Below are 25,834 nucleotides of genomic sequence, written 5' to 3' on the forward strand. Positions count from 1 at the left end.
CATGGAACTTAGAATACCTCAGGCAATGTGGAACACAAGAACACTCTTTCGTTATACACTCATACTAGTCCATAACAGGGAGCAAATGAGGACACGTGCAAGTTTGAAATATGTATTTCTAATGCCGTGTTCTCAAGCGCAGTATCTTAACTAATACATGCAAACATATTGTAAGCAACAACATTATCAGCATAGTTACTATTCCATAAAATACAAAAGGAGAAAGCATGTTAAAATGCTAAATGGAAATAGACTAGCATACTCCTAGATTTCACAGTCCTTTACTATTAGGTTATTTTATATCTACAGAAGGTCTCTTGGGTTTAGAAGGGCGGCCCCATATCTCTGGTCCTAGTAGAAATGGATCACATCATTTTCCCCACCAGCTCTCTGCATGCGAATGTTCTCAAAAAGTGTGTGTAAGCATGCCTGCACAGTGCATTATTAAATGCGCCAAAATCAGAGGTGGCCACAGCTGCATATATGTTATGTCTAGAACGTGCGCTGATCAGACCGAACAACAACGACTGTGTTGAAATAACCTTGAAGGCCTCGGCACTCACTGTTCAGACAAAGCTTACCAAGCAAAGCTGCTACCATAGGAAAGCATATTATTCTCATGTGAAGCAAAACAGTCTGCTAGACTCTAAACATTTGTAATAATGTGTGCTGTGTGCAAAGGCAGCAGAAAGGAAAAATGGTGTTTAAACTTCTAATAAGCTCATGCCAACTTAACACAGCGTAATGCAAGGGTCAATCCCCATGACAGTAGGAGAAGGATCTGCCACCGGAGGCTGTTCGTTGGATGAAGGGGGGGGGGGGAAACAGCGGCGAGGGAGAGGCTGGCGGAGCGGAGCTGGCGGGTAGGGGTGTGGAAGCTGAGTCTACTGTTCAGGTAGGCTGGTCCGGCGTTGTGGAGTGCTTTGTGTGCGTGGGTGAGGAGCTTGAAGGTGATCCTCTTGTCAACGGGGAGTCAGTGTAGGTCTCTCAGGTGAGGGGTGATATGGCTGCGGCGGGGGACGTTGAAGATCAGTCGGGCGGAGGCATTTCGGATGTGTTGTAGGTGTTTGGCTGGGATTCCTGCGTAGAGTGCGTTGCCGTACTCCAGTCTGCTGCTGACGAGGGCCTGTGTCACCGTTCATCTTGTTTCGGTCAGGATCCACTTGTAGATCCTGCAGAGCATGCGGAGGGTGTTGTAGCACATTTGTAAAGCGCGAACAATCACCCTTAAGGGTCTCTAGGCGGGAGTACAGATTAAATGCTTTTGGCTGGTAGCTGTGGAGTTTCCCGGTGGATGGTGTGACTCGGCTGTTCAATTGGTGCTGGGTAGTGATTGTTTCCCCAGCCGGTGTTTTGCAGCATCTGGGAGCACTGTGGTGCCTGTGGCGGATAACCGGTGGGATGCGGGGAGGGGGAGCAGGGGCGTAGTGCCATCGGATGGTGGGGGCGGGGGGTCATTGCCTCGTGGCAGGCAGGGTGATGGGGCAGGGTTGTCGGTTCTCTGCCCTCGGGTCGACTTTTGGGCTGGCTCTGACTGGCATACAGAGTGTGTACGAGAGTAGGGTCTGCTATCCTATGGTCACCCCAAATTTTTGCTTTTTGCTTCACTGGTTTATGACTTAATGTGGCTGTGGGCCTGCTAATCAGACTTACAGCCTGCTGTTCTCTCTCTAAATTACTGCCAATGCGCTTTAGGTGCTTTACAAATTGGAACTGGTTCACCTTATTGGCCCCTGTAACAGTGGGCCCGATTCACAGAACTAACTTAAGAGAAAATCCTAAACTTACTACTTTTGGTATTCACAGAAGTTAGGATTTTGTCTTAAGTTTGTCTTAAGACAGACTTAAGACAGGCTTAAGTTAGGATTTTGTCTTAAGTCTGACTTAAGTCTGTCTTAAGACAAACTTAAGACAAAATCCTAACTTCTCTGAATACCGAAAGTAGTAAGTTTAGGATTTTGTCTTAAGTTAGTTCTGTGAATCGGGCCCAGTGTACCCTAGGTACCCAGGGCACAGGTGTTTCCAAGGTCTACCAGGGGCTGCAGCATGTATTGTGCCACCCCTGGCCTGGCCTCCATATTTGACGCAACTGGCTGATCACTCAGCTGGGGCAAGTTGGTGTAATCACCTCTTGCTTAGGTGTAGTATACCTATACCTAACCTAAACTGGACACATATGTTCCTATCAGGCACTCCTATGGAAGGCCTCATCAATCCTGGAGGCAGAGTGCGTGGAAATATGCGAGATGGTGCTCTAGCATGAGCTGAGCCTGTCTGCAGCTGTCGGGAACAACTCCCTTAGCTGTTCCGGGATATTGCCATACCATATACTCTTAAGTGCATTATAATCCTCGCGGTTATTTGCTAACTTTGGTTTGGCTTTATCAAAACATGTCGAGTAAGGTGTCATACGATTTGGAATACTGTCCCCTCAACAGTTCTGTCGACGAGGATAGCATTCCACCCTTCTAGAGGGACACGACATGTACATAGCCTTAACCCCGGTTAAAGTTAACCAGAGCCTTAACCCCGGTTAAAGTTAACCAGAGCCTCAGCATCACAAAATGGATGTAGTGTGGCTCACTGGTTAGAGGCGGCAGACCCGAGAGCAGAGGACGGCCCGGGACCAGGGTTCGATTCCCGGCGCGGCAGGTTTCTGGACCAGGGTCAGCGGACTCGATAATTCTCTCGCCTCGGTGCCCACTCTGATCAGCGATCACACTCGGCAACTCTGGGCATTAGCTTGCCTCATCTTCACTAACGGCCCCACCAGACCGCCGGGGATGCCTGGTCTCACCCTGGAGATACCCATTAAGGGACCATCTCTCAGGGAAGCCAGGAAGGGTTTCGCAGCGGTCGAAGCGCCTTGGGACCCTCCGGGTAAGTAGTGCGCTATATAAATGCCTATACATACATACATACATACATACATGCTGCCACCACAGACACAAGTCTGACCTCCTGCTGCTGGGAGTCCTTCCAGCGAGGGAGGCTTGGACAAAGGGTTTCCTGCCTTGGGAGGTGCGAACACCACCCCAGACAGGATTTTGAGTATTGTGTAGGACAGGGCTGAATAGATTGAGACATGCCCGGGGCACACAAGGTGTCCTCGTGCATAAGCCAGTCCAAACAGGTCCTGGGACTTTCCAGACCCAGGCCTGGCGAGGAGCTGGACAAACGAAAGGGGGTGTAACCGCCCCCCTTCCTGGTCCCACCCAGAGGAGGGGCCTAGCAGGTGATCCACCCCTCAGATTGGGAATAAGAGTGGGAGCAGTGCCATAGCACCTCAGATCATCCTGAATCAACTTGAAACTAAGAAGACGACTGGACTTCAACATTCTGCTGCACAGAAGACTCAAGAGCATCTCCCTTGTGGCCTAGGAGTGGCCACCTTGTGAACACAGGCACCATCCAGCAACTCGACGTCTAATTTGCCGCCGCCTCCCGCCGGAGCCCGAGCCCAGAGCCTGACAAGACCCAGACTCCCAGACTTCTCACAGCCCGATCCACAGTCCCTGCAAAGAAGGCACCGAGAGACGTGGGACCGGACCTCTTGAAAGACCCCCGAGACGCTGACTGCGCAGCACCCGAGGCACCCTCGACGCTGTGCTTTGGGGTTTGAGAAGCCCCACAACCGAGCAGCCCTTGCACCGAAGATCAGCCCCCCAGCATCTCCACGATCTGCGTGGGGCCCTTTTGCATCGTGCCACTCGACGCGCCATCCCGGCCACTTGCCGCGTGGTCAGCGGCCATCTTGGCGACGAAACCTACAATCTACACTGCGGGTCTGGTTGCTCCAGACTTGCCCTCGCTCCTGTAAAAGGGAGCACCCGCTCTGACCTTGCTGGTCCGAGTAATAAGCCTTTTTCGATTCCTGCGTGGCTTGCATTAGCCATGGCCTGTTTACTCCGATCAAGTTGCAGACACCGCCATCAGCTAGAGCCTTCGTGGGCCATCTCGTGACCGACGCCTGGACGTCCTCGACCTCTTCGTGTCCACGTGGCTGCAGAGAGAAGCTACACTTTATCGCCTGTTTGCACCCGACATCGCCTGGTTCCATCCTGGTTCCACGGTAGTCACTTGCTAGTGACTTTGAACATTGTTCCCTCTGCTTTCAGGTCTTCACAACTTCAGATCCACCCTTGGATCCACCGGAACTCTTCACATCGAGCCGCCTGCAGCATCTTCAGCTCCAAGCAACATCGACCAGCGTGACGAAACCCGACACTACTTCGACCCTATGCACCCGCGTCCTGTGGGTGAGGTAACTCAGCAATGCCGGTGTTCCCACACTGGTACACACCTCTAGTGTCTGTGTCTTAAGTTTCACTCCTCTAGATCACTCAGAAAGGTTCCTAACTAACTAACTTTATACCTTTTACGCACCATAGACATTGCATTGGTGAGTGCGTGCACTTTAAACACTGCACCCGAGTCCCGCGGGCCTTTCCCGACTTAGTCACTGCTAGTCTCGATCAGCTCCAGCGATTCCCAAGGCCCTAGGCCTATTTCCTTTTCGATTGGTATCTCTTACACCACTTTCTTAGTATATGGTTTAGGTGGCCCCTAGGGCTCATCCATATTGTGCAACTTTTGTGTATTTTAACTGTTTTGTTTTAACGCTTGTGCTTCTGTGCTCATAAAGAGTATAGGGGATATTTGTAGTTAATAAATATATATATTTTCAATATATATCTGTGTGGTGTCCTTTCATTTGGTATTCAAGGGGATTGTGTATGGTAAAACAGCTTGCTTCACATGCCTTTCAGAGTTTAGCCTAAGACTGCTTTGTCCACGCTACCACTAGGATAGCTGGTCTAGAAGGTTGACTTACAACCAATCATCATAAGGGTTGCTTGGCATGGTACAAGGTGATCACTAGAACTAGTGAGCATCATATACCAGGCCAACTTCTCACATAGTGGATTAGAGGAGCTGCTGGTTTCCTGGGTGGCGGGTTCCCCAAAGGCCTTTGCCGATAAGCCTCTTCCTTGCCCACTCTGCTGAAGCCCCAGGGACTCGATGTAAGGCAGGGAACAGGCAGCCTAACTCCAGACGCAGTGGGAATGCACAGATCCAGCAGGCTCATGGGTGGCGCAAGGACAGTCTGCAGCCTGTCTACGCAACTCTCACTCCAGGAGACGTGGCGCTACATCAAAACCAATCCCACATCGGGGCTACACTGGAGAAGAGCAGTGAGGAGTACCGCGGCCACCCTATGCAAAGCAGCTGGGGCTTTGTGTGTTATAGCGCTGTGCTTGTGTCGATAGGTTTGAAAGATTGTATAGCACTGAGATGCCATGCCATGCCAAACAATAGCTGCGAAGCGCTCCCCACGGTAACACATGCACATCCCTCTTCAGAAGATGATTGGCAGCAGTGAGAGGCAGTATTCTCCCGCACTGCTGGCTCCATGCTGTGACAGAACTCAAGCTTGTGCAGCTGCACGCCTCTCGGTTACAACCTTTTGTTCAGAAATCTGTTTACATGTGTCGCTCTGAAGCCTCGAATGTAAAAAAAAAAAAAAAACGCACGCCCTCGAGTGGTGCGCGCCATATGTGTTTTCAATTATCGCGCCCGTATCTGGGCACGATAATTGAAATCACATGGGCTTTGGTGCGCGTAACAGCCACCAATAGGCCGTAGGCGGAGCAATGCGCCCACCTTTGGCCTATTGAGTGCTCTGTTTTAAAAAATCACGCAAACAAAGCCCAATAGTGGAACCCTAAAGGAAAAGCAATTCCAGGGTCCATTTTCAAACCCCAGACAAAAGGGCTCTCGCCCTGCGTGAGCACTGCTATGCAGTGCAACGCAGGGCACGAGCCCTAAACAAGACAACCATCTGCATTTAGTCTAGAAAACCAGCAGGTTCTCAAGATTTTCATAAACGACCAAAGATTAATAATAATAACCAATATCTTCATCATAGATAGCCTCAAATCTCTGAATGGTCTCAACATTAATTCCTTTTGCACTATGATGTTTTCATCGCAGTTTAAATACCAGAACACCCCACTGTGCAAAATGTTGAATAAATGTTGTGAAGAAATCTGACCGCTACACAGAAACCATGTAAAACAGACAATCCTAGAGTTGTCACGAACAGGTCATGAGTGATGTAATAACATAATATATATATATTTTTTAGTTCAGAACACTCATGTCAATGACATATTCACCTAACTATAATGTTATTTTAACCTTTGGTTTCTTTCTTCTAGTGAATTTCTAGGAGTTTTTTTTCAACATAAAGTAATATTTTATTACCATATGGTGGCCACAGGACATTATGTTTTTTAAAGGGCCACCTGTCCTCCCTCCTCAAGCCTTATTAGGCCTGGGAGACCCCATCCCCCAGGGACTATTTTTCATCGAAAAGGAGGGGGACATGTGGCCCCACTCCCCGAGTCTTATTAGGACCTGGGACCCCATTCTCCAGGGACACTACTAAAATGAAAGGGAAGAGGGACCACACGACCCCCTCATCCGAGCTTTTCTGGCCCCAGAGACCCCATTTCCTGGAGCCGCACTATTAAAAATGGGTGCCATGGTGCCCACCCAGGGCACCCTCCTTATACTTGTTGGGGGCCACCAGGAGAGTCCCTGGGCCCCCGCTACCCTAGAAGACTCTTCACATGGTGTGGGAGCCAGCATTTCTCCTGCCCCAAGGAGCAGCTATTAATGCTGCTCCCTCCGGGCAGGAGCAATATTTCGAATGGTTTCCCTGCCCACATCAGTGCAGGAAGAGAAACAGATCAAACGTCTGCTCCCAGCTGGCGGAAGCACTTTTAAAGCTCCCGCTGGCTGTAAGAAGACTTTTGGGTTCGCTTGGAGGGAGATTAAAAAATGCTGAGTGCTGCGGTGTGAGGTAGTGCGTGCCCGCCCTCCTTTTTGCTTGAAAAGGCTACCTTGAGCTAATGAGCTGTGGTTGATGCATCTGCACCCTGTGAGTTCTACAGATATTTATTTATTTATTTATTAATTAAGCTTGTAGAGCGTGACAGCTACCCACTACCTGAGAAGACTTTGGGCAGTATTTACCTGAGAAGACTTTGGGCAGCATTTCCAGCACCCACCAAAAGACTTGCTGCTCTCTACTGAAACACGTCTAGAGAAATACAGCACTGGCTGCACCAACAAGGGTAAAAAACTAAAGATTACCACTGAAGTCAGTCAAGAGAAGCACCCCAGCTAGAGTGTACGAGTGGTGGGACACTCTTTAGATTGGTACTGCGTATTTTGCACTCTTGTTCAACTGAATTACTTTTATATGTAAAAACTTATTGTGAAAGTGTTTTTAGATTTTCTAGACACTCAAAGTTAATTTTAATTAGTGGTTCCTGTGAACCTTTTTCTCCTGCCTGACCCGGTGGTGCACGTCTGTAAGAGTGGACCCACCATTTTTCTTCAGTCAGCGCTCCAGTCTTTTTCACCAACCAGCTATTTTAACAGCACGCTGGCGTGGACGCGCAGTAGACGCGTGCAGCGGGCACGGCGCGCCAGAGGCATGCCAAAGGCAAGCCCATCTGCGCCCAGCCGTACACGGACCGCGCACAGTGCCAGCCATGTTGCCGATGGCGCAAGGAAACTCTGCTACTCCAGCGAGGCACTGCGGGAGATAGGTGAGGCTAGTGGTGGTGAGGTAGGCTTGCCTAGATTTGAGGAAACCGCCAGCCCAAAATCCGATTCTAAATATCAGGCCTCTCCCTAAACATTCTATAGAGACTCAATTAATTGTTGAAGCACATCACCTAGATGTTCTATTTATGACCGAAATATGGACATTTCCCGATTCCTTTCTCGAACCAGGATTGGCGTGCCCCCCTAACAACAAGATATTTCACAAGCCAAGAGCTACAGGTAGAGGTGGTGGGGCTGGCGTTTTGTTTAAAGAAAGGTGGGACTTTGTCCCTATGGACACTGATGTAGTGGAGGGGTTTGAGCTATTGGGGTTCTCTTTAAAGGACCCCAGAGGACATTTATTGGACGGCATTGTCTGTTATAGAACCCCTGGTGCAGTCAGTCCACCTCTATTGCAGGCGCTGGTTGAAGTCTTTAATAATATGGCTCTTACTCATTCTAGATTGCTCATTGTAGCAGACTTCAATTTATGGCCAAACAAGACTCTAGATATACCAACCTCTTTCAATCCTGTGAAAGCCTAGGCCTACTACAAAGGGTGATAGGGCCTACACATGTAGGGGGGCACACACTTGACCTAATCTTTAGTGAGGAAACAGTCACCGGACATGTGAAGGTGCTCCCAGTGGATTGGACAGATCACCATCTGGTCAAATTTTCAACATTTATCCCCAGTAAAGGAGCTCCAGCTACTAGGGAAGCTATGAGTTTCTTGAGTAGGGATTGGAAGGGGATTTGGGGAAGGCAACATGTTCACCAACGTTTGCTATCTAAGGGGATTTTGATATATCCATGTCAGTAGAGGAGAACTAAGCAGATTTTTATAATCAAATCACGACAACAGTTAATCAAATCGCCCCTCTGAAAGACCGAAAGAAAAGTGGTGAACCTTCTGCCAGGTGGTGTAATGAAAAACTGAAATGCAAACAGGCAGAAAGAAAATGGAGAAAGTTTTATGCAGGAGTACAAGATTGCATGGAAAATGGCCATGTCTATATACAAAAAAAGAAATATTTTCCACCAAAGCATTTCGCAAAGATTATTATGAAATCAACAAATAAGTCTAAATGTACCTTTAAAATAGTTGATGACATCACTGATCCGAAATGTTCACAAAACATAACTCAGCCAACTCAAGATCTCTGTGATAGTTTAGCGACCTTTTTCGAAGAAAAAAATAGTACTATTATTAATGGTCTCAAAACAAATCTATAAGCAGGGGAAGAAGTTATGACTAGTGGAGCAGTAGCCTCGACCAATGGTGAAGAAAAGTTATCCTTTTCAGGAAACCAACCTGGTGTAGGTACTACCAATATGAGTCTCTTGGATCACTTTGAGCTTCCTTCGGAGGAAGAATTCTGAAGGACTGCTTTGGGTGTCTCCTCTGGTTCCCCACTGGATCCCCTTCCACATAAAAACTGGAAGGAATTTGCCTCAGAACTTTTTCCCAGACTTTGGAAGATCTGTAATCAATCACTATCCAGTGGTGTTGTGCCATCCGGCTGGAAACAGGCCATGGTTATGCCACTTTTGAAGAAGGCCACTCTCGACCCAACCTGTCCGGGAAGTTATCGCCCATTTCTCTCCTACCCTACCCTGTAAAGATCCTTGAACGATTGGTCAGCAAATCTCTGTTACAGTTCCTGGAACTTAACAACAAGTTGGCAGATGTACTATTTGGCTTCCGCCCGGAATATGGAACAGAGACTGCTCAGGTTACCGTGATGGACAATCTTCGTCTATTGGCAGACAGGGGACAATCGGCGATACTTATTTTGCTTGACCTGTCTGCTGCTTTCGACACGGTAAACCATGGCATCTTGCCGACCCGTCTAGAAGAGGTAGGAATAGTGGGTATTGCCCTGGATTGGTTTCGATCCTATCTTTCCGGCAGGAGTCAGGATAAAGTTGCAATCCTCCACTAACCAAGTGAGTTAGCACACCACTCTCCCCGTACTCATCCGACCAATCAGGACGTTCGCGTTCACATGCAGGCATGTTGATGTGTATGGTCTGCGCGTGCTGACGCGGCACACCTTCCAAGGTAACAATTACGAGTTAAATACGCCTGATGCAAGGACTACCGCATTCACGGGGCCCTGGATCGGAACGTTACCAGGTGCTGAGAGGGCGTTTGGTCTTGGCGAAGTGGGTATGATAATATACGAGCTCCAATCATAAGGAAATACTTTGGCTTAGCCATCTGTTTTCAAACTAAGTAAATTACCTTATTCCTGTCCCTTGTGTGTGACTACAGACCTACGCTCCACTAGGATCCATGGGGTAGGAACTCTCTACAGCCCATGTAAGCCTTTTCTTCATCATCTCCCCCACAGTTGAGTGTTTAGGAGCCCAATGATATTGTGATGCTCATCAATCAGTCATGTTCACTACTTCTTTCTCCATCGAAAATTATAATGTTAAAACCGGCAATCCGTAAGGAACGGAGGGCTGATGAAAGATAAATGTAGTGCCAATACGTACAGACGGTTTGTTGAAGTCTCAAACAGTACGTTGGATAAATATAGTCCACATGATGTACTATCGACTAATATAGTGCTAAAATCCATGCACTACACGATAATCACTATAGGCTGAACAGCCAGTTATTGACACAATTGAATAGCACGTATGGCAGCATGAGGGTCGTCTTACACACTGTGGTCACCGCTTTTCAATGCATACCTACGATATGACATGAATGTCTTGACATGTGCTTTATTTTTCAGAATTAATTTCCTTTCAGACTATGCTGAATATCCAAAACCATAAGTTTACGGTAATCATTGCCACAGGTGAGAGAGCACCTTAGAGTGTTCATACCCCTGTGACAAAACCTGGTCCTGACAAAAGCCTTGCTATTTGCGTTCTGAGGCTGAAACATGTAGACCGGCCATCACATATTCACTTAAGGATGCTAGTTACTACATATCCATCCACTACCACCAATTTTAATCTTGCCTTACTTTTCCATTATTAAAATTGAATAGGATAAGTAAAGACAATTTTAATGCTCACTGTGTTATTGTTCATTCACTGCACATTCCACTCCGCTGTAATCAGGCGTCGCAGCACACCCAAGAGGCACTCTGCCCATCGGGTGGGAACCGTATGATGTAGCATATCACCAACTAGTTTGGTGAGTGAGGGTGCTTTTAAAACATAGTTGTGACTCCTTAGGTAAGCCCATCATTTAGAATCACTCTTTCATTGTTTATTGTGTGATATAGTTGTCACCCAGTCCTACCTGCAACAAGGCACCATGTATTGTATTGTATATGGCATTTATAAAGCGCAACAATCACCCTGCAGGTACCCTGGTGCTCACTAAGTATCTGGTCAACGTCAGTGACAGCAGCACATAAAACTTAAGCATAACAGTTTTTAACCTTGAGTGCATTGCAATATATCTGGGGATAGCAACAACTCTGTTTTTGCATGTCTTTTCATTACATACATGTGTGTCAGATAATGGTGAACTTAATAAAGAACTCCAAAGAAAGCAGCAAGGTCTGTGAATACAGCAGCTGTGCCACACCACAGTGTACCACTTAAATACCTGTTGAATAACTCATTGCTTGTGCAGTATCAGCCCTCGCATCCCTTTGTATGGGCAAACACTTGGCTATATGTATACAGAGTGTGTGTATGTACATGTCTGACATATACATGTCTGGCCAGTAACTCAGGAGCAGGAGGTCAGTTTATGCAGACTGCGCCCCACACTCTGCTGGCTTATGGAGATAACAAGCATTGAACTCCACAAAATTCAACACAACACCACACAATTAATTACAATTCGACTACACACAAATGCACACCACATAATGCCACAACACATTTAAACATCTCATAATTATTCACCACACAATTCAACATTCCACTACATGCCAAATAATAACAATCCATCAAATTCAACTCCACGCCCCATCATTACAGCTCACATATTACCACACCATGCAACCTAATTCCATTACACTCCACCCAACATAATTTCAACTCCAGTTAATTCCACTACACATAAATAAACTCCAAACTACATAATTACACTTCACAACACATAATTACACACCATATATACACTCAGCTCCAAAACACACAATTACACTCAACTAAATTCTACTCCTCAACATGCCCCATATTTACACTCATATAATTCCACACCATGCCACACAGTTCAACAACATACAATTCCATATCACACAACCAAATTACATGTCACTTTATATCACATAATTACACCTCAGATAAGACTACTCCATGCCACATACCAACACTACACACCATGGCACATAATTCCCCTCAAAATTATTTTAACTCATTGCCACACAACTTCACACAATTCCATTCCAGCGCACAAAATTCCACTTCACAACACATAATTTCACCACACACAATTCCACATCATGCCACATATTTCAACACCAGGCAACATAATTCAATTCACTACATGATGCTACGAAACACACAATACCATTACTTTCTATCTATTTTATTTCAGTATCTATTCACAATACCACATACTTCCAATACACAAATACGCTACATAATCCCACAAATAACAAATCCAATTCAAACCACATAATTCAGCTACAAATAACATACAGCCACCCCACTACAAACAAACAAAATAAGTTTTAAAAACTATATAATTTACAACGCACGTAGGTCTAACTTTCACAAATGTGAGACCGATTTTATTGCAAATGCGTGTCAGTTTATCTCAGTGGTACAAATGTGTCATGGGGAACACAGCTCGGGCTTTGAGCTAAATTCCAAAATACTGTTATCAGCACTGAAAGTGGAATCCATTGTGACACTTGGGAGACCCCGATCGAAATGCGAAAGGAATTTGTTTTATACATTTAACGGAATAAACATCAATGAAACGTCTGCCTAACTTCAGAAATCACTAGGCAGCCCTGTCAATCTTCCCAGGTCCATACTCTAGTCCAATGTTTTTCATTGAATTCTTGGGCTAGTCGACTAGTTTATTCCATTATAAAACACGACTATCATTCCCAGAAATCAAAGTTTTAAAAAATGGACTGAAGCAGCACATTATGTAAGGACCTGGGGCTGCCGAGTTCTCGTATGCCTGGAGCAGAAAAAGAAGTTGTAGTAAAAATGACGCCGTGTTTGAAGTCCCTTGTCAGATGCGTTCCTTACGTGTTTATGTGAAGGCACAATCTGATGATAAGGAGACTTACCGCTGTGATCGGTGTGTGTTGTAACTTCCCCTGCCTGCACCGGGAGAAGCTCAGCAGCAACGCCGACAGCACAACAACGCCTACCATTCACAGCACTCTTCAAGATCCCCCAAAACCCTGACAGCATGGCACGCTGCTGGTTCAGGTTCAATGCACTTAGCATAATACAGCAGTATTTTTTCCATTTCCATGGCAAGGTTAGCCTACCATTTTTTTCCAACAATCTTTATTTAGAACAACAACATGAACAGTCCCCGGACCCAGTGCCAAAGGTGAGCTGCCCCGAAAGGGCTACCCAAAGAATGAGTCGATTGATTGACGACCCCCGTTGTTGGTTCGTACGATCTACTCAATAATATGCTCCGCCGGTTCGGTTGTGTCGAAAGAAAAAAGACTGAAATAGATGAAGCAGCCAAGGCTACAGCTATCTTCCCCATGTAAAGTACAACTGTCAACTTAATTTTCCTGTTGTCCCACTCTAAAAAAAAAAATGTTTTCGGTTACTTGTTTCTAAAATGTTCTTTTAAAAAATATATGTAATGTTGCGATTAAAGCAGCCGGCAGATATTTTGTCTGGAATCGTGGCACTCTATACCTGCAGTGCAGCTACGTTTTGTTCTTTAGTGTTTCGCATTGAACTAAGTAAGGTGTTTATGTTCCCCTTTTCTGCAATAGAAACCATATTATTTTTTATGGATAAACGGCAGGTAATCAGTTTCGCTTTCACATAATATAACGTGTATTTCTAATGCGCACTTTTTTCACCCAAGGGCAGGGATCTTCGAACTGAGGGCAGGCCCCCCTGGGAGACCTCAAGTTATCAGCACTATGCCGATAATATTGCTTTGTTTCGAGAGGAAATAAATAAGCTGCAGTAAGCCGCTCTTTAATGGGCCATCACTGTAACCTCTATTGTCATTTCTATCCTAGCTGGGAGTATGTGTGGGAAATATTCGTCAATACCCCACTTTCTAATTATCACACTGTTAAGATTGCAAAGATACTCCTTTTCAAACATTTTACATGTTTACCAACCTCTAGCATTATTTCTTCAATTCTATGTCAGGACAGGAGGCTCCGATTATGCTTAGTCTCATTTCTTTACTGACACATAGCAGCCAATCACATTACAGTAAAGAAAAAACAGAAACAGGGCAACCATAGAGTACCCCACAGTATATAAACAGTCTCAGAGGTAACCACTTCCTCTTTCTTTGCTGCTCCGCAGCCAGTTAAGTGCATTTCTTACTTACTTGATATTTCATTACTTAATTGTGGATATTGCCGCTTTGTGCTTTGACGATTGCACTGTGTATCGCGCGTCTGGGGCTTGGCTCCGTTGCTGTTTAGTCGCGTCTTTTCGCCGCTTTCAGCGTGCGCTTTGTTGTTTACCGGAGCGTGTGTCTCACCTCCGTTTAGTCGCCGAGCGCTTCCTAGCTGCTCGCGTGCTGCTTGTGGAGCGGGAGCAGGGGTTCCGTTTGTTTGGGAGCGCGAGCGCTCTTTGACGGCTTTTCACTGGCAGGCGACAGTCGCGCATGCGCGCTGTCCCATTTCCGGCTGTTTTCTCTTCAGCTGGTTTAACGACGGCGTTTGTTGACGTTTTGCCCACGGCCTGTCAGTGCAATTTAACCCTGTCCGACGCTGAGGTCTTTTAGGACTTTGGTAGTGTTCTTATTGGCATAGGCTCTGCCTAGAGTGTTGTTTAGTGCAGGCTTTGGCTCCCTCCACTTTCTATTGCTACCAAGGCAGGTTTTTTCCTGCGTTTAAGCCTGCTGTGGGGTTCTACACTCCCCCTTGACTGGTGTTTCCAACACTCCATATTCTAGTCGTCTTGTGGGCTTTTACCTCTACCTTAGTGTAGAATGGCTGAATATTTTGATGACGTGGAAGACGACTACTACTATGCTGATGAGGAGGAAGGCTCCTTGGAACAGGACTTAGTTGAACAATTGGATAAGGGTGTTCAACAGTCAGTTAACAAAGCACTAGTACGTGCTATTAACCCTTTGAAACGTCACCTGAGTCTCTATGCTCAACAGCAGGGCTGGTTGCCTGCTTCCAAGAAGACGGCGAAGTCGCCGGTTAACCCTCACAAAGCTGACTTTCAGCGTCTGGCGAAAACTTTGGCGGCTGCGCCTCCCTCAACTGCCGGTCTTCATGAGGCTGATTCAGACAATGTGTTGTCCTCTGCATCTTCGGACCATGTTTCTCCTCCCCCTAAAAAACGGGTCTGTAAGGAGCATTTTGTGGACGCTCCCGAGCGTCCTCCGGTGCTCAATTTCGAGCCCGCCGACATTGTTCACCCCAACTCTTCTTCATGGGGGCCTTCTCCGGCTGTAGCTGCCTACATCGAGGCACATATCCGTCAGCCTTTTGAGGCTTCGGTTCGTGCCAGGCTGCGCTCGGAATGCCCGAGGCCAGATTTGTCTGCTCATTTATCTGAGACCCCTGAAGTTGACCCCATGATGGTCACCTATTTGAAAAAGTATGCCAAGGACCCTAAGAAGGGCCTGGATAGATCTTGGCGGTCCTGTCAGGATAAGATGTTGGACGTCCTTGGGCCTCTCACAAAAATTTTAGACCTCGGTTACAGGGCCCAGGAAGCTTCTGCCCTTGTGAACCCTAAGGAAATGATTGAATGGGCGCAAAGGGCGATTTGCCAGCTGGGTAATGCGAATTGTGCGATATCTGCGGAACGTCGCAGGTCCATCTTATTAAAGCTTGACCCTAGACTATCTGAATTGGCCTCTTCTGAATCGGGCCCTGAGGCGGACGGCCTCCTGTTTGGCCAGCCTTTTCTTAAGGAGCTTACGCGCTTTGTGTCAACCTTCAGCGGCATCGACAAGGCGCAGGCCTCCTTGCGGCGAGCCATGCGTCCGGTTTTTGGAAAGGCCGGACGAGGTAGGGGACGCTCGTTCGGCCGTGGTTCTGCCAGTCAGTCCCAGAGAGGCAATTCCTCTCAACACAGAGGCTCCTACGACGCAGGCTATTCTTCGAGAGCCAACTTTTATCCTTCCAGAAAAGGAAAGGGCCAGTACGGCAAAGGACGTTCCGGTGGTCATCAGGGACAATACCAGGATTCCCACTCTACAGGTGAGACTGATTCCTGCATGCGATGTGATGTTGGGGGGTCGCATTCAGTTTTTTCTGCAGAATTGGCGCATGCTCTCCGCCGATGCTTGGGTGCTACAAACTGTTCAGGGGTTCAGAATAGAATTCTATCACCCAATACATCAGACTTGTCCCCCTCCTTGTCTGCATTTTTCTCTTCAGGATCAGGTTTGTCTTTCAGAGGAGATAGACTCTCTTCTCAAGAAAGGGGCGGTGATTCCAACCACCCGTCATCCAAAGGGGTTTGCCAGCTCTGTCTTTCTGGTCGAGAAAAAGGGGGGCGGTGCTCGCCTTGTTCTCAACCTGAAAGAGTTCAACGGGGGAGTCGTATACCGACATTTCAAGATGGAGGGAATCCATCTCTTGAGAGATCTCCTTCGAGAGAAGGATTGGATGGTCCGGCTGGACCTCAAAGATGCATATCTCTCGGTTCCGATTTACAAACCACATCGCCGTTTTCTCCAGTTTCTCTGGCAGGGAGTCTGGTACGAGTATCAGGTTCTCCCGTTCGGTCTTTCGTCGGCACCATGGTGCTTCACGAAACTGTTGCGACCAGTTGTGGAACATCTTCGGTCTCTGGGTGTCCGGTTGATTATTTACCTGGACGATATTCTTCTTCTGGCGGAGTGTCCGCTCAAACTTATTCAACATCTGGAATTGTCCATCACTCTTTTACAATCTCTGGGGTTTCTGATCAATGTTCAGAAATCGGTTTTGGTTCCTTCCCAGCGGATAGATTTCCTGGGTTTTCAGATCGACTCGGTAACTTGTCAGCTTCTCTTGCCCAACCAAAAGATGCGTTATATCAAGAGAGAGTTGACATCTGTTATTTCCAGACCGACTGTGTCGTTGAGGTCGTTGGCACGTGTAGTCGGTCTGCTGGCATCTTCCATCCAGGCGATTTTTCCGGGTCCCCTGCATTACAGGGCAATGCAGCGCCTGAAAATTCTTCATCTCCGGAAAGGCCTCGGATATTCAGATCAGATTCCTCTTACGGAGGAGGTCCGGTGGGAGATGCAGTGGTGGTTGGACCACATGGAGGCCTGGAACGGCCGAGCCCTCTTCGGTGTGTCTCCGGATCTAGTGATAGAGTCCGATGCCAGTCGGTGGGGCTGGGGAGCCCGTTGCGGCTCGGTCTCGACGGGGGGTCGTTGGTCCCCTCAGGAATTGACGCTGCATATCAACTGTCTGGAACTTCTAGCGGGTTCCTTTGCGATCAAATGTTTTTCCCCTCTGCAAACCAGTTGTTGTGTCCTTCTCCGGATGGACAATGTATCAGCAGTCCGCTATGTCAACAAACTAGGCGGGACCAGGTCCAGAATCCTGGCAGAGATTGCCAAAGATTTTTGGCACTTCTGTCTGCAGAGGAAGATCACTGTTATTGCGGAGTACCTTCCGGGATGCCACAATCAGATAGCGGACTGGCACTCCAGACATCTCCGGGATTACAGCGATTGGAGACTGCATCCTCGGGTCTTCCGTGCTCTCCATCGGCGGTGGGGTCCTTGCCAACTAGATCTCTTTGCCTCACGCCTCAATGCGCAACTTCCGCATTTTTACAGTTGGAGGCCGGACCCTCAGGCTCTGGCCACGGATGCCTTTCTCCAGCAGTGGCCATCGACCCTCTGTTATGCCTTCCCTCCATTTCTGATGATTCCCAGGGTATTGGCCTACTCCAAACGATTTCAGACGGATCTGATTCTGATTGCCCCTCTCTGGAGGGCTCAAGCGTGGTTTCCGGTCCTTCTAGAAATGTGTTCGGCTCCACCGTTTCTCCTTCCCCCTTTGTGGAATCTCCTGTTAGACCCTCTCGGGGATCCTCATCCTCTGATCCTCTCAGGCTCCCTCCCGCTTCTCGCGTGGAGGATCTCGGGGATCGCTGGTCGCTCCCAGGCCTTTCAAGCGACGCTTCCAAACTCCTTAGTGAAGCATGGGCTCCCAATACTCACAAACGGTATAAGGGGTCTTGGAAGCGTTGGTGTGATTGGTGTTCACAACGCCAAGTTGATCCCGTTTCAGCAGATATCAGCATGATCGTTAATTTCTTGGCCTCCTTAGCCACCTCTGGTCTGGCTTATTCGACTATCAACGGTTTTCGGTCGGCGATTTCGGCGGGTCATGCCCACATAGATGGGAAACCAGCGGGTGAACACCCTTTTATTTCCAGGTTGCTTAAAGGTGTGCGTTTCGCGAAACCTCCCACCCCTAAGTATGTTACCTTGTGGGATGTTTCGGTTGTACTCAGATTTTTGGAGGCTCGGCCTCCTAATGCCTCCTTATCTCGCAAGCAACTATCTGCAAAGTTAACCATGTTGTTATGTTTGGTCTCCTGTAAGCGCGTGTCGGACGTACACGCTTTGGACCTGGCGGGTCGCAGTTTTACTCCTGAAGGAGTTTCCTTTCGTCTCTCCAGACGTACCAAATCTAATACGCCTTCTATTTCTTATCCTTCTTTTCCTTCTCACCCCAATCTTTGTGTGGTTCAGTGCCTGAAAGATTATGAGGTGAGTACCGCTTCTTTGCGCTCAGACATGCAAGGTCCGCTCTTTATTGCATTACAAAAGCCTTTTCGCCCTGTTTCTCCAGCTACCTTGGCGCGCTGGGTGCGGGGGCTTATGTCTGAAGCTGGAATTGATGTTTCTGTGTTTGGTGCACATTCTGCAAGGGGAGCGATGGCGTCTAAAGCCTATTCCATGGGTGTTACTCTGTTTGATATCATGAAGGCTGCAGATTGGTCATCTGCTTCTGTGTTTAAGACCTTTTATTTTAAACCCATCGATAGTGTTGCTTCTGTAGTGGTGGCTCAGCTTTGAACAAGCATAATCGGAGCCTCCTGTCCTGACATAGAATTAAAAATTTGCAAACATTCGTGACAAGAATTTTCAATTCTATTAAGGACTAGGAGGCGAGGATTATCCCACCCGTTTTCTATGCATATATAGATTGTATTGTTACTATGCACTGCTTCATAGTTATTGCCTACTGATATGTGATGAATGCAATGATTTTTTCTCTACCCACCCTTATTTGCTCATGATTACACAGGATGTGTATTACGGCTTTGTGTCTCTTTTCAGGCTCTGACCCCAAGTGAGGCTCCTCCGTCTCCGCCCTTGTGGACGTTATGCTGCGAGTTTCTACTCCTCGTTGGCCTGCTTCTGTTTCTGTGGCTTCTGGAAGTTCCTCCACCGCCTCGTTCGGATTTTGGCCCTATTGGATGATGTTCTCCTTGGTTTTTTCCGATGTTAATTGGTTCTTCATACTGGATTTTGGACAAAGAAAGAGGAAGTGGTTACCTCTGAGACTGTTTATATACTGTGGGGTACTCTATGGTTGCCCTGTTTCTGTTTTTTCTTTACTGTAATGTGATTGGCTGCTATGTGTCAGTAAAGAAATGAGACTAAGCATAATCCTCGCCTCCTAGTCCTTAATAGAATTGAAAATTCTTGTCACGAATGTTTGCAAATTTTTAACTCACTCTTAGCGCTCAACTCATCTGCCAAGGCGCCTAAAAGGCGTCTGTCCCCTCTCTCACCCCAAGCCAGTTCCCTAGTTTCACCAAACAGGGTGACAACTGCAGGGAGTGCTTCCGTGTATGCCAGGGCAACAGGCATACATCTAAACTTTATGCCTTTGAAGCTATAGTTGGCAAGTTTTGTAATTACTTGTGTGTGACATTTCCATGGGTTCCGTGTAGTTATGTGTAGTATCCCTAATGCCTTGTGTATGACACTGAGTGGTGATTTCTTTCAAGAGGAGGACGCCAGTAGTGCTCTGCCAGTGATATCAAATTCACAAATTAATTAATGCTGGATTAATAGTATAAAAGCTGCCTTAAAATAGTGCAACTCTCCTGGGGTACTTATGCAAGGGCAGTGTAGCACCCTAATAACCAAGATACAAGAGTTTTCAGGCCAGGTCTATAGTTTCTGGATCTTATATGTTATACCAGATATATACTTTGGCTACACCAAAGACAAGTGGGAACATCTGTGCCACTTTTTCAAGGGACTGACATCAGAGACAGGTAGCACAGGGAAACTTTGAAACACAGGGCAGGAAACCCTTATATCCATGCAAAGAATGTTTGTGCGAGAAGTATGCAGTGTGGAAATATGGCATGTATGATAGCCCTGGCCAAGCATCATTCTTGCATTCCAGGTCTTTTAGGCCTCTTGTTTATCACTCCATCTTCTCAGTCGTGCTCAAGCACTAGGACTAGTGCATGTTCCCTACCTGATTTTAAAACGGTTTCTATCTCTGTTGGTTTTACTGACCTGAAGGGCAGTTCCCAGTGTAATTACAGGTAAGGAGGATGCCTTATTTCTTGGCTGTGATCTTCCTGAAAAAAAGATGTAAGAGGCTTAGCCAAGGCAACCACACCAGGTCTTTCCTTTGAGCCCCAAGCTGATTGTTCGCTCTATAGTGATAGCATTTATTTTTACTCCACCACGTTGAGAGCACCTCCAGCAATCTAGGAAGAGATGAATGGACCTCTAAATGAGTGATCTTCCGTTTCACTGCAGCAAGTACTGAAGTACGTCACTTTGACCCGAGATGCGTGGCACTTGGCAGGGCTGGGTAGCAGGCATAACCCTAACATGCTGAGATACAATAGTGACTTAAGCCCTGATGTTATAAGCAGAGCCCCAAATCTCATTGACCCCTGGCAAATCCAGAGAACGAGCAAGAGTTTCAAACTGCTATACAACATGGCTAAAAGACATTGGCATAGCCAATAGCTCTCCTATAGGTGAGATCTATCGACTTTGCCAATGCTTGTTGAAACAGGGACTTGTGAGTTTGCACATTAGAATTAGGCCTGGGTGGAACTCACATAATTTAACTGCGACGAAATCCGTGGAGTTACAAAATTTTGCCAACGGGCAAAAATAGGCACGTTGTTCTGCCCGTGCGGTGTAACATAGTTTGTTCCGTGCTGAAAAATCAACACAAACAGCACCACGCGACAGGCCAGAGTGCGCAGCTTCTCGAGTTGATTTTGCTGCTGCTCAAGTTGATTTTCGACTTGACCTGCAGCTTTCTGACTGTGAACGATCGTGACCTCCCGCAATTCCCCACGTTGGAGAAATGTCACCTGGTGCCTTCCTAAAGACCGAAAATCCCACTTGCGTTCACCACCTTACCATTTACAAGCCACATGCGAGAAAAAACTGGGCCTTGCAGCGACTGGCAGAATTTGGCCGGAACTCTGTTACAAGCGTAATGTGGAGTGGTCGAAACTTTGTGGAATGGAATATATCACCCAACTCTAATTAAAATATGAAATATACTATTGTCAATCTATTTAAATCAAAGCAGGGCCAGACATTTATTATTTTGCAGGCTAAGTGGCTGTGTTTCAGTATTGTTCAAGCTTCACAGCTGAAAAAAGAGGGGAAAACATGCATCTGTAGTAACACTTAGCCAGTGCTCACCAGACATATTACTTCTCCATTATAGCATGTGGAGTGAGAGGGGTTATTTATTTAAAACATTATTTTGTACAATTTTCCTGTTGAGATGTAACAAAAATTAGCATAATTGTAATGCTATATTAAATATTTAAAAGAGAGCCTGTATTTAACAAAAAAATTCATACTGTAAGAAATTCAAATAATTATTTTCATGGATCCATGCACACCTAGCTGCCACATTCTCCTTTTCTCCCTCACATGCACATATCGATGCTAACCCATACCTGATTTTATACTTGGCTTTTTGGTACTCGTAGTTCTGTCGCCTGTTATCCATAACGCAAAGAAAGTCATAAAGAAAGAAATGCCTCAGATCAATATTTTCCTTGGGCCAAACAAAGCTTTCTGCAGTAGACGAAAAGGCACAACTTAAAAAAAAAAAAACGCTAATCTTATGGTGTGTTTTTCGTACATGCAGATTGTCCTATCGGTCTGTTGGATGTGTTAGTGTAGTACTTCTAATTCGTGGTGAGTAGCAACATCTAGGCCAAGCTTTATGTCTATTGCCTGTCCCATTTATTTTTTAGCTAGAGAAATCTGGTCATCCTTTTGAAAAACCAACTTTGGAAGGTCTTCAACAGAACACAGGCAGATGAATTTTCATTATATAATCAAATTGGGATTTACATTTTAGAAATGCTTTTGATTTATTTACAATTGCTTTTCATGTATTTACGCATGGTAATATATGGTGATTTGCTCAGAATCCCTTATTCAAGAGCCGACACTGGGATATGAACTCCGTTTAATTATATGTCACATTTTAACCAGTAGACCATGCCCAGGGCCACGGGAATTATGTGGCAGAGGAGGACCAAATTATGTGGCAGGATTAAACAAATTATGCAGCAAGAAAAAGGCAAAGAATGCAGCACAATTTCTGTTAGTTAACTTTATTATTTTGTCATTTGTACACCTGGTAACCTTGTCAGGGAAGAGAGTTCACCTTATTAGTAACAAAGTAACACCAAATACAGCAATAGGCAAATTGAAGATCACCAGTCAAACTTTGTGAAAAGCGTTCTGGTGCCCCAGGTACGGAGACACCATATTTTTGGTAACTTTTGAACCTTTTGAGCTAGAAACAATTTTCTTTTTTTTTAAATCTGCAGATTATGCACCCCATTAAGGATTATGTGGCTAATGAGGCAAATACATAATTATGCGAAAATCACCACCACCGAAGAATTGTATATTTCCAGTGGCCCTGACCAGTCCCCACCGCTTATTGCCTTTGGGAGCTCAGCCTTAACCTGCCACTTGCTTCTACATCAGAAAAAAGAAGTGACTTGTTAAATCATCAAGCCGGGATTCACAATTTAGAAATGGGTTCCATTTCTTTATAATTCCTTTCATGTATTTAGGCTTAGGGATCATAAGTAATGTGCCTAGAATCACCCAAACTATGCGAGTGCCGCAGCTGGAATTAGAACCCCGGTATTTATATTTCACATCCAGCATCTTAACCTTTAGGCCACAGACCACAACTATTGTGCTTTGAGATTTCATTCCAAAATTTCCATTCATTTTTTGTATTAGAAAAAAATTTGTAATTTGTGTCCCTTTTCATGACACACCCCACTATCTTTTTAGGTTTCGCCTTGGCCGTTGCAACGCAGTTGCAACGCCCAAGGCGAAATCTATTGTTATCTCAACAGTGGAGACTTGAAACTGCCCCTTCTTCCATTGGCTAGCTCCATAAATGGAGGCTAGCCATTGGAAGACACGGTTGTCCATCACTCTTTCCCGGTCAGAACGCGAATCGTGGGCGTTTCTGACTCTTTTCTTAAGCCCCGCCCCTTTTTGGAGTGTGTCCTGGGCCGCGCTGTGATTGGCTGCCGGCCCGGGACACCCCCGTGATGTCATTCCCCGGGCCGCGCTGTGATTGGCTGCCGGCCCGGGACCTGACTTATTCTTCTGGTTTTTATAGTGACACTAAAGCCACCCAACGGAAATCAATGCAGACAGTAAGCAGACTGCACTGCAGACAGTAAGCAGACTGCACGATTTGGTAAACCCACAAAAGCCCTTTCTCACTTATACACTTTAGTGTTGCCTAGTAGGTGAGATATAAATATACAGAGTAGCTTTAATTTTCACTTTGTATTTACTTTAAGATGTTAAAAGAGAAAACACGCACATAACGATAGCGTCAGAGCAAGATCAAGTTTGCGCTATAATAAAACGTTATAAATAAATAAACTGAATTGCAAAGAGACTACCAGCGAGATAGCACGGATTCATACAAAACCACTTTTCAGAAACCTGCTAGAGGGAACAGTGTTAACCTAATCACAGCCGAAAGGAAAGGCGTTCACGGCCAAGCAAGTTTGCTTTTTTTCCTGTCCTTTATTTCCTTTCCTGGAATGCATCTCCCTTAAGTGATGGTAAAGGAAGTAAGGCTGATTTGTTAGTTGAACTTGAAGGCCGTGGTAATTGGTGGTGATGGATCACCGTTTGGGTGAAACAGCTGTCCGGAAGTAGTGAGGACATTACGGTAAAACCTCGAGGCGCATGCAGTTTCACGAGAAAGGGGTGTTAGCGTCCAGTGGGACTAAAAGCAGCGCTGTGCCTGAGATTTAATTGCGCGAGGGCTGTGAATGCCACATTCATCACTTCTCAAGAGGAACCTTGCAGGTATATTTGTTATCTTTGCTTCTTTATATTTCATGTCAGGCATTTCGCAAAGACCTTCTGCAAATGAAATGAATTTAGAACTATTAGCTTGGATTCTATTTGGAAGCACGCTTTTGCTCATTGGAGCGTTTTTGAACTGAATATCAAATGTTTGTTGCTCTGTTTAAGGACACGCATTTTATCGATTTAGGAAGGAAGAAAGGCTAGGCGGAGCCTTTGGGATTCTCAGCACAGATTTCTGAGTAGATTCATTAGTCTAAGGCGCAGCTGACAACAGAAGAAAAAGTTACAAACCTGATGCGTGTAAATGTGCATACTTACGGTATGGTATGTATTATATTTACCAAACAAATTAACTAACAGTACATTCTTACGTTATGTTTTACAGTTACCCAAATCATTTTAAAGAACTAACAGTATAATTTACGGGGCACTAATGCAACATTAAATTGAGTTTCTAAAGAAGTAAATAAAGAGGAAGTCTGCGAATCGATGCCTTGTCGAATTGCAGGTGATCCAATCTAAGGATTACTAATTTGGCAGGAACGCGTTTTTACTGTAGTGATGATTACATGTAGCTGAATGTTACTGATGTTTGATAAGTTTTCCACTTAGAGCTTCGAAGTCATATAAGCGTCCAGCGCCAAGAAGTCCCTCTGATCACATTATGTAAAAAGAACACATGTGCACCTCCTTCGACGTTCTGGCGCGCATATATAGCTATGTGGAAAGTATTCACATTTAAAAAAAAAAAAAAACTCTGAGCCCAAACCCGCTTTCTTGAAAGGATAATGCATTATTAAGAGGGTACGGACGGGCTGCAGCAGCAAAGCCTCGGCACACAGATACACTTAGCATGGTGTCACTTTACTGGAGACGTCCAATCTGGCACGCGGCACCCACCCTCGAGCTGCGGGAAACTAACATGGCGCCCACAGAGGACGCGTTGTTTGTGTGAGCCACGTTTGTTCACATCCTGTTGGACTGGTACCAGCCCTGTCCTCACTCGCAGCGTGCACCTCAGCCAGCTGAGGGCCTGACAGTCTTAATCATTTTATAATGTCGAGCCATGTTCTCAGGATGTCGTGATACAGCTGTTGTGTTCCACCAGCAAGCACGCCGTGTGCTCTGTGTCAGCGTGTGTTCGTGACGAAGAACAGCCCTGCGTATCCCACATGTATCCCCCCTCTCTCTACTCACGTGCGGGCAGTCCCCAAGGTAAGTGTTGCATAAATGAACATTTTCATTTTGTTTTCTCTGTATGTAAGATATTATTCCTTTCATTCAGAGATATTCATCCCCAGTAATTATGGGGGTTTTAGAGGACGCTCCCACCATTTCCTCCAATCCATTTTAGGAGCGAACTTAAGTGAGCAAACAAGGTTGAAAAGGCCGCGGCGAATGCCTGTGAATACCTCCTGTGTTGCAAACGTGTTGATGGTCGTCGCAGCCCAAGAAGGCTCTCCTCTGCCCTTCCGTGGACAGCATCCATTCCCCAGGGTCCCACCCTGCCTTAAAATAAAGACTGCAGGAACCCTGCCCCTCTTGTGGGTTTTCCACATTTCTATATTGTAGAATGTAAAGCCTAATGATTTGTTATTCTCAATAACTCGAAGTATGTAAACATCGACCACAGCGTGCGTCGGTCAGCCGTGTCGAGTTGTAGCTGCACCTCCCTCTCTCACACACCGAGGCTACTCTAATTATGTCTCATCTGGACCCCTCACCCACACCGCTGTCAGTAGCACAATGTTTGAG

General features: G+C 46.1%; 2 protein-coding genes across 2 annotated transcripts in view; one reads left to right on the forward strand and one right to left on the reverse strand.

Annotated features, from left to right (window-relative positions):
• Nucleotides 1-13,022, reverse strand: part of SETD4 (SET domain containing 4) — a 110,261-nt gene extending 97,239 nt beyond the window's left edge. Inside the window, exon 1 of the mRNA XM_086935383.1 lies at nt 12,852-13,022. The gene's annotated coding sequence lies outside the window, so the exon portion shown is untranslated. The remainder of the gene's footprint in view (nt 1-12,851) is intronic.
• A 53-nt stretch (nt 13,023-13,075) lies between these two features.
• The window catches only part of LOC147698789 (carbonyl reductase [NADPH] 1-like), a 90,794-nt gene continuing 78,035 nt past the window's right edge, over nt 13,076-25,834 (forward strand). The window contains exon 1 of the mRNA XM_086935384.1: nt 13,076-13,123. The gene's annotated coding sequence lies outside the window, so the exon portion shown is untranslated. The remainder of the gene's footprint in view (nt 13,124-25,834) is intronic.

This window comes from Lissotriton vulgaris, chromosome 8 (assembly GCF_964263255.1).
Source record: "Lissotriton vulgaris chromosome 8, aLisVul1.2, whole genome shotgun sequence".
NCBI classification, from domain to species: Eukaryota; Metazoa; Chordata; class Amphibia; order Caudata; family Salamandridae; genus Lissotriton; species Lissotriton vulgaris.